The following is a 10,414-nucleotide window of genomic DNA, read 5'->3' as shown; positions in this document are numbered from 1 at the left end:
AGAAAGAAAGAATCAAAATGGGAAAATAAGGTGGAAGGGAATTCACGTTTAGTAATCAGAGTGACATTTTCAAATATAATCTTTTGATTTTCATTTTTGGTTCAGTCTCTCCTGCTTTTTATGGATTCCAAGAGGTTTCTTCTGGTCACCAATTTGCTTTTTACTTCATTTGATTTCTATTCTTTTTTCCATTTGAGGAATTTTGCCTTTTATGCTATTATTTTCTTTTTTATTACTTTCACTTTTATCCTTCTTTTCTTCCCATTTTTTTTCTATCTGTCTTTCTTGTTTCTTGAGTTCCTTTTGAGTTCCTCTAGATCTTGTGACCAATTTCCATTGGGTAGAGAGGGTTAGTTTGCCTTATTTTCCTTGTTTCACATTCTATTCTGTTGCTTCTTTATTTGGCTATTTTTCTCCATAGGAATTTTCCAGGGTCAAAAACCTTTTTTTTTTTTTTTGCTGTTGCTTATTCCTTTTCAAACTGGAGGATTGGGATACCTGAAGGTTGGTGGTCAATGCTATCTTAACTTCTATCTCCCTGAGTTTTGCCTTGGGACCATCTTCCCTTTCCTGTGAGCATCCTGAGTGAGGGCAAGTAAATCTGTGGTGTGTTTTGAGTAGCATCCTTCAAAGCATTTTGCCCTGGCACTATCTTCCTCAGCTGGTGCTACTGCTTTCTATTGCTGCTCCTGTAGCTCTGAGCCCTAAATCCAATGGCTGATGTTTTTAAGGGTGAGTCTATACACTAGCAACCTGTACCATGTTTTTCCTTGAGACTATTTTCCCATCCACTGCTGACACCACTTTGGCCATGGTGCTGCCTCCTCTAACAGGACTTAGATCCATGTTATTAAACCTCGAGTATTGCTGCTAAGATGGTTAAATTGGGATTTTGACTAAATACGAGTTATAAGAATTTAGCACTCAGCAGCAAACCCAGCAGGATCCAGGCAAGATTCCAATACAGAAAAACCCTCATGAGCTAAGCTCACTGAGACATCAGGGAACCAAACAAGAAACCCCCTGACTTCAATAATCTTCAAAGCTGAATGTTGAAGTCCCAAAGCTGAAAACTCCAGTCAAAAGGACAAAATCTCTGAGTCGAAATTGAAGTCCAAAAAACCTAAGGAGCTGTCTTGCAAAGAGGAACTCCAAATAAGAGCCTCAAGGAGAAGACTAAAAGAGAAATCCCTTGTACAGGAAATTCAGGAGATTTAATAGTCCTTTTTTCCCTATCACTTCCTGTCCCTTTCCCCTTTACAAGAACCAATTGCAGTCTTTCAATTTACCTAGCATGGAGTGGGGTGGAGTGGTCAGTGGCCTCTGGAGTTATCACTCACTGTAGCAAGTGACTTGTGAGTTTAGGGTACTAAATTCTAAGTAGGGTACTTCAGTTTTTGATTGATTTACTTAAAAGTTGCTTATTGACAGACAAAGAGAATTTGACTCACTCCACACTGCCAAGGCATTTCAGAGTTCTTAGGAGGTAAGTTTGTGGTAATTACTGCCAGCCCCAAAGAATTTACAGATTTCCCTGGCCCTGGCTCTGACTCTGGTATGGTAGGAGGGAGGAAAGGGTCATCAGCCAATGTATTTATTTGTGTAGCTTTGCAAGATCATATCTGGAGAACACCATGATTTCCCTGGATATCCAAGATCCTTCATTCTTCCAAATAAACTTTGTTATGGATTTTTCTAAATCAGTAAAAAAGATTTTGGAAGTTCAATGGGTATGGTACTAAATAGATGAATAAGTTTGGGTAGGATGTTGATTTTTATTATATTGGCTCATCCTACCCATGAGCAGTTAATGTTTTTCCAATTGCTCAAGTCTACTTTTAGTTGAGTGGAGAGTGTTTTGTAGTTGTGTTCATATAGTTCCTGAGTTTGTCTTGGCAGATAGATTGCTAAGTACTTTATGTTGTCTAAGGTGATTTTGAATGGGATTTCTCTTTCTAGTTCTTGCTGCTGAGCTATGTTGGAAATATATAGAAATGCTGATGACTTATGAGGGTTTATTTTGTATCGTGCAACTTTGCTAAAGTTGTTGATTATTTTGATTAGCTTTTTGGTTGAATCTCTAGGATTCTTTAAGTAGACCATCATATCATCTGAAAAAATGATAACTTGGTCTCCTCCTTGCCTATTTTAATGCCTTCAATTTATTTTTCTTCTCTAATTGCTACTGCTAGTGTTTCTAGTACAATGTTAAATAATAGAGGTGATAATGGGCATCCTTGTTTCACTCCTGATCTTACTGGGAATGCATCTAGTTTATTTTCATTGCAGATGATATTAGTTGATGGTTTTAGATACATACTGTTCATTATTTTTTAAGAACGACCCTTCTATTCCTATGCTTTCTAGTGTTTTTAATAGGAATGGTTGTTGTATTTTATCAAAGACTTTTTCTGCATCTATTGATTCTTTTTACTACTCTAATGATGCATATAATTTTTGAGAGTTACACATTACATTTTCCCTACATATTAATATATATAAATTGATACAAATGTAGTCTTTATAGAAGAGAGTTTGAATAAAAGAAAAAGATAACACTTTTCTCCTTTTCCCTTTACTTAATATTTACCTTTTCAGGTATTCCATACTGTTTGTTTTTTTATATAAAATTTTCCACAGAGCTCTGGTCTTTTCTTTGTAAAAACTTGGAAATCTTCTATTTTGTTGAATGCCCATACTTTCCCCTGGAAGTATAGAGTCAGTTTTGATGGATAGGTGATTCTTGGTTGAAGATACAGCTCACGTTCCTTTCTGAAAATCATTTTCCTTGTCTTACTGCCATTCAGAGTGGAAATTGCAAGGTCTTGTGTGACCCTGATGGGCATTCCTTTATATCTAAATTGTCTTTTTCTGGCTTCTTGTAAGATTTTTTCTTTTATTTGAAAGCTCTGGAATTTGGCAACTAAATTCCTGGGAGTTGTCTTTTGGGGATTTAGTGTAGAGGGTGTTCTGTGAACTATTTCATTGCCTATATTGCCCCCTTGTTCTAGAATGTCTGGGAAGTTTTCTTTGATGATATCTTGTATTATAAGGTCGAGATTATTGTTTATTTATGGCTTTTCTGGTAGGCTAATTGTTCTCAAATTGCCTCTCCTTCCAAATTTTCCAGGTCTATCACCTTGTCAGTGATATATTTTATGTTCTCTTCTAATTTCTTGGTCTTTTGGCTTTGCTTTATTAATTCTTGCTCTTTTGCAAGATCATTGTCTTCCAGTTGCTGATTCTGACCTTTAAAGCCTGGTTTTCCTTTTCAGTTTGGTCATACTGTTTCTGTAGTTGCATTTTATCGTGCTTCAGATTGTTGATTTCCTTTTGCATTATTTCCCACTTTTCCTTCCAGAAGGCTTCCATCTTTTTGATAATTTCCAATTTAAATTCTTCAAGAGTTTGTGGAGAGTTTCCATTTCCTTTTGAAGGGTTCAGAGCATTTGCTTGTGTTTCCTCTTCTATCTCCTCTGTATTTTGTATTTTTCCTCCATAAAATATGTCCATATCACACCATTCTTCTTACTTTTCTTGGTGTTTGGAGGCTTTTATACTTCTGTACCACCCGGCAAGATATTGATGAAACACCCTTCCAGTTTATGGACAGACTTATTGATGTAGGAAATACATATATGTCCTTGATTTATCTAGTGAAAGAGACATTAGGCAAATACGTAGGCAATTCATTGAGAATTGTTGTTCAGTGATAAAAGACTACTTTAAAACTAGCTGTCCTAATTGGGACTCTATGGACCTCAAAGAATTGAGGAGAGTAGCAACCTATATTTATTAGGGTCATGTAAAAAGACCTGAGGAACACAATTCGTTACTGGAAGATTTTAAGAAAGAAATTGAAATGTTAAAGAGACAATTGAAAAATAAGGGAGAGACTATAGCCCCTTTGCAGGAATTCATGAATGAATCAGTAACCTGTCACTTCTGTGAGAAGAAGGCCCACAAAATGATAGAATGTAGAACTTTTCTCAAGATTATTGGAAGGAATACACAGTTAGTTTAATAACAACTTTAGAAATAATAACTATAGACATAATGATATTAATCATAGAAACAAGAATTTTAGAAAATTAGAAATTATAATAATGACTATGGAAATAACTATAATGACTACAGAAATAAGATCTTTAGAAACCGAAATTATAGAAATAGGAATTGGGAAAATAATGACAAAGCTCCAAATGAAGAAAATACCCAAATTCCATGTTCCATATCATCCCCAGAGCTCAGCCCATGTTTAGAGGATGAACAAAGAACTTAAAACTATGATTGGCAAATTATGCACTGAGACCCATTTAAAATGGCCTGAAATTCTCCCTCTGGCCCTATTTTATCTTAGAATCAGGCCTAGAGGAGACCTACACATCTCACCATTTAAGATGCTTTTTGGACATCTGCCTATACAGGCTAAACCTTTCTCCCCTGCATATCCATCACTATTAGGGTGAGATATTACTATTGCTTCCTATATATAGGAATTACAGAACAAACTACATGAACTCCATGAATCCGGAGCTGCAGTACAAGCCAGACCACTAGACTTTTCTCTGCATGACCGGAACCCAGGAGATAAAGTGCATATTAAGAATATTAAGTGTACTGGAGCAACTCAGCCTTCGAGGGAAGGACCATTCCAAATATTGTTAACTACTCCAAAGTCTATAAAAGTTGGAGAGAAGGACTCATGGATTCATTGCTCACATGTGAAGAAAGCATCTTCTGTTGAGACTGATTGACTGATCCCTATCATATGCATTGGCAATAATAATCCATTCACAAATGAATGATGTTTTTCAAGAAAAACATTGAATTACTGATTTTTTTCCCTTAATCATTATTGCTTTTCTTTTCTTTTGATTAGAATAATTGATTTTCTCTCATTTCTTTTACTAAAGGTACATACAATTAATATTATTTTTCTGCATTAATAGAAGTTTAGTATATAATATATATATATATATATATATATATATATATATATTTGCTATAATGTCAATGCATACCCAGAAGATTTAAACTATGGGAACCTACCATTTATTGATAAAATGTTATGAGACTATTATTAATGATTGTGTCTGATTCCAGAAAATGGGATAAAAACAAGGAGCACAGACTTAACCTAAATAGTGCCTAAAGAGCACACAGGAAATACTAATGTGAGACTTGAGATTGCGATGCTTGACATATCTTTAGAAGTAGGACTTCCATGTATATACACTCCTTGCAAAGTACTCATACAAGTACAAAATTTGACTATAATGTTGGCTCCCTATATCCCTGAGAATGTCAAAAATCAGTCAAGGGAATGACACTACCCTATAAAATAGAATTCTAGTTTTTTTTTTCTTCTTATAGTATGGCAGATTCCTATAGTCTTGGCTGCAAATGGGAAAGTGAAATATTACTGCATTCTGTCCTACAGACTTATGGGATTGAAACTACTTTAAATTGTACCTATACAAAGTCCCATTTTGAATTTTTTCATTATATTTTTGGTTCTCTCTTTCTTTTGATAATTGTCTCATACACCCCCATAACTCAACTTTGCATCCTAAGCTGAACTGGATGTTTTTTAACACCTACTTCAGGGTAGATTGTATTTTAATTTAAAATCCAAGATTTTTGATTTTTTGTTCAAGATTGTATTTTTTTAAAATATATTTTATTTGATCATTTCCAAGCATTATTCGTTAAAGACAAAGATCATTTTCTTTTCCTCCCCCCCATCCCCCATAGCCGACGCGTAAGTCCACTGAGCATTAGATGTTTTCTTGATTTGAACCCATTGCTTTGTTGATAGTATTTGCATTAGAGTGTTCATTTAGAGTCTATCCTCTGTCATGTCCCCTCAACCTCTGTATTCAGGCAGTTGCTTTTTCTCGGTGTTTCCACTCCCATAGTTTATCCTTTGCTTATGAATGGTGTTTTTTTCTCCTGGATCCCTGCAAGTTGTTCAGGGACATTACACCACTACTAATGGAGAAGTCCATTACGTTCGATTATACCACAGTGTATTAGTCTCTGTGTACAATGTTCTCCTGGTTCTGCTCCTCTCGCTCTGCATCACTTCCTGGAGGTTGTTCCAGTCTCCATGGAACTTCTCCACTTTATTATTCCTTTTAGCACAATAGTGTTCCATCACCGACATATCCCACATTTGCTCAGCCATTCCCCAATTGATGGGCATCCCCTCGTTTTCCAGTTTTGGGCCACCACAAAGAGCGCAGCTATGAATATTTTTGTACAAGTCTTTGTGTCCATTATCTCTTTGGAGTACAGACCCAGCAGTGCTATGGCTGGGTCAAAGGGTAGATATTCTTTTGTCGCCCTTTGGGCATAGTTCCAAATTGCCCTCCAGAATGGTTGGATCAGTTCACAACTCCACCAGCAATGAATTAATGTCCCTGCTTTGCCACATCCCCTCCAGCATTCATTACTTTCCTTTGCTGTTATGTTAGCCAATCTGCTAGGTGTGAGGTGATACCTCAGAGTTGTTTTGATTTGCATCTCTCTGATTATAAGAGATGTAGAACATTTCTTCATGTGCTTGTTAATAGTTTTGATTTCTTTATCTGAGAACTGCCTATCCATTTCCCTTGCCCATTTATCAATTGGAGAATGGCTTGATTTTTTGTACAATTGATTTAGCTCATTATAAATGTGAGTAATTAAACCTTTGTCAGAGGTTTCTATGAAGATTTTTTCCCAATTTGTTGTTTCCCTTCTGATTTTAGTTATATTGGTTTTGTTTGTACAAAAGCTTTTTAGTTTGATGTAGTCAAAATCAAGATTGTATTTTTTATAAAAATCCAAGATTTTGATTTTGTTCAAGAAAAAATCTTCAAGGAAGAAGCTTGCTAACTCCTAAATTCACAGAATGAATTGTTGCAGAAAATGCTGAAAAATCCACACTACATCAAGAAGATCAAGAACAAACTTTGGATATGGTTGATTGAACTGAAATTTGATTGAACATTTCTTGTAAATGTACACTTTTATGCCAAAAGGGACTGCCCCTAATTTGGCTTTCTGTCAGTGTGCCTAGCAAAACATTGGTTTTGCTTTCTTTCTTTTCTATTCCTCCCTCACTACTCTAATTTCTTCTTAGAAATTGAATATTGTATATATCTATAGTTAGAAGTGCATTTAGGACTATAAGATGATTATGTTAAATGATCAATGGGAAGACTAGATTCCCAATGATCATCGGGGGGATTGTGATTCTTAAAAATTCTCAGACCCTACTTCAGAAGATTTGGTTAAGACAATTCCCTATTTTAAACAATGAAGGTATTGATCAGGAATGTGAGAACTCTACTCCACCCTACTTAAGCATACTTTAGGGGAAGATAAAGTTGTAAACTCTTTACTAAACAATGAAAAGCACTTAACACATACTTAAAATAAAGCTAAAATACCTTAAGATAAGTCTACTTTTAGATATAAAACAAACAGGTGCTAAGTACCTATGAAGGTCAAATTAATCACTAAAAGGTCAGGCAACTTGCAAACTTGCAAGGGGCAAAGAGGTGTGAACTTACTCAGAAGTTTTAGTCTACCCAGAGAAGTTGAGAACTAAAGAAGGTATGAATTAAGAATGGTCAGTTTTTTGGAAAATGTCATAGGAGAAAATTATCTTTAAAAGAATGTCAGAAAGGGCTCTGAAGGAGAGCTTGCCAAAGCTGAATTGAAGGACTCAGGGTCTGAACTTAGTTGAGCTGAGGAGCTGAACTGGTGGGTCTCACTGAACACTAGAATCTTGCTTGGGACAAATCTTGTAGTGAGTGGATTAAAGACTGACTGATCTCTATCTCTCTCTTAAGGCTTAAGCCTAGGGTGGCCTAGCCCTTTTCTCATTATTTTTTCTTACTCTCTCCCTTTCATTAATTTCTTAATTTGTATTAATTAAAATCTCCATAAAAACCCAGCTGCCTTGGGTATTTCATATTTGGGAGTTTTCCCATAGTGACCACTATATTTTTTTATTTGAAACCATATTTTATCTGTAACAATTTATGCCAACCACTTTTTATCTGTAACAATACTATGTCAATGATTGTAAATTATATATTTTTGATTTTAGAACTTTTTAGTATTGTTTTTTCTTGAATGTACAGTATTTTCCCCTCCTTTTTGTATTTGAAGCACATATCACCAGTATTGAGATCTTTTTTAAACTTTTTTGATTTTGTAGTAATATAAGTTAAAATAGATATTTGCTATAATATTAATGCAATCCCAAAAAGTTTTAGACTATAAAAAGGATTGCATTGATCCTGTTTTTAAAATTATGGGACTTTGCTAAATGATTCTGTCTGATTCCAGGAGAAGGGAATACAAAAAGTCATTGAATGGTGCCAAAGAAGAACAAAGCTACTTGTATAGTGCCAGTAGAGCACAAGGTCAAAGAGATCAAACCAACCCTATTTGGATTGATGACATTATGCGCAAAGATCATGTGTGAGACTCAAGTTGTGGCTGTTTAACACGTGTTAAATGCAGGTCTTACTTGTAACACACACTATATAAAATACATTACCAAATATTCTGGCTCCATCCTGGCTCCCATTTGCTCCTATAATCTGTTCCCTTTTCTCTCTTTTAGAATTACAGATTCCTATAGTCTTGGCTGCAAATTGGCAAGTGAAATATTACTACATTTTGACCTACAGACTTGAGGGATAGAAATCAATTTAATTGGACCCTGATTCAAGGACCTGTTATAGATTTATTTTCCTTTACATAAAAGTTTTACACATGAGATTTTGATACTCCATATTTCACCCAGAAGTTATTTTTTCTCTTTTATTTGGGGTATTTTTATGTTTTTTATTTCTCTTGCCCATTGATTCATATATCTCATAACTCAGCAATATATCCCTGAGAGATCCCTATGTTTTTCAACACCCCCTTCAGGGGTTTGAATGTATTATTTTACTAAAATGTGAAGTTTAAATTATTTTGAGAGTAATTTTAGGTTAAGAAATATGATACCTCTCTGAATCCAGAAAATGAACTGTTTGGAGAAGGCACCATGAAGATGCCTCCACAGACCATACACTGCACCAAAAGATCCAGAGTAAACTTTGGGATGTGGTGATTTAAACTGCGTGGAGTTGAATGCATTTGTTTTCTATGTATACTCTTATGCCGAACAGGCCTGACCCCTAATTGGCTTTTTGTAAATTCCCCAAGCAAGCATGGGTTTGTTCTCTTTTATTTTATCCCCAAATTGTTGAAATTTAATAGTTTGTTATGTTTACAATATCCATTGGAGAGACTAGTCTTGTAATGATCTCAGTGGGGACTGTATAATTGACATAGCTGTCACCCTAAAAGGGAACTACATTTCCAGGGAGCCCACTGACTTCCTGTCATTCGGTACTTCCTATAGTGAGGAGATAAATATTGACTGGTTGGCCCTGCTGCAATTTCTTTGGCATAATGACATCAAGATTGGTGGTGGTGGTAAGCTAAACACAAAGATTTTTAAATGAGTTGATCAGCCATCGGTATTTGGTCTTTATTTTCTATCCTCTTTAGACCTTGATTTCTAATGATCATTAATAAATGCTTAAAATATATAATTTGTATTATTGAGGATTAATTTTAGTTTTTAAACATAAAAGGAATGGGTTTTATAAAAGAAAATTGAATAATTATGGAAGCATGAACATTTGCTCATTTTTATTATGTCTTATAATAAAAATCTACCAATATATTCAAGGTTATAATTTAAAGAACATAAGAAGAGAACGATGAATATCTGATAGAGGATTATACACAATATACTATAACTCTACAATGGAAAAGTTTATAAAAATGAATGGCAGATATAATAACTTCTTTTAATTGTTTATTGAGTATAAATCATCTTCCTCAACAAAGAAACTGGTCCTTAATAATTCCCCAACAAATCATTTTGTGTATTTGTATGTTTCATTCATTAGATATTAATTGATAAATGTAATGACTGATATCATTCAGATATATAAATTGGAATATTTCAAAGTTTGTATATAAGATACCTATGTACTAGAATCCTTGATGTACTTTTCCAGGGTAAGATATATGATAGCTACAAAATGAAGAATCAAAACTAGGCAGATAATTAATTGATTTTTATATGATTATTTTCATCTTCATCTCTATTAAGCTTCTGCTATTTAGATGGATATTTTATATAATGGCTAAAATAATTCTACTTCTACTAATAAATCAGGTAATATGATTTTCTTTAAAATACATTTCAGTCTGGTACAAAAGAAAGAGATAATAACAAAAAAAAAAAGTGGTATAAAAGCTAGAGTATTTTAAATCATTCATTAAGAAGTGAGGAGCTACATCTCCAAGTCTGGAGAGGAAGACCTTGAGAACACCTAGATCATTAGGG

This window comes from Monodelphis domestica, chromosome 6 (genome assembly GCF_027887165.1).
Source record: "Monodelphis domestica isolate mMonDom1 chromosome 6, mMonDom1.pri, whole genome shotgun sequence".
Classification (NCBI taxonomy): domain Eukaryota; kingdom Metazoa; phylum Chordata; class Mammalia; order Didelphimorphia; family Didelphidae; genus Monodelphis; species Monodelphis domestica.
The sequence above is the reverse complement of the archived record's forward strand: the minus strand, read 5'-3'. Positions refer to the sequence as shown.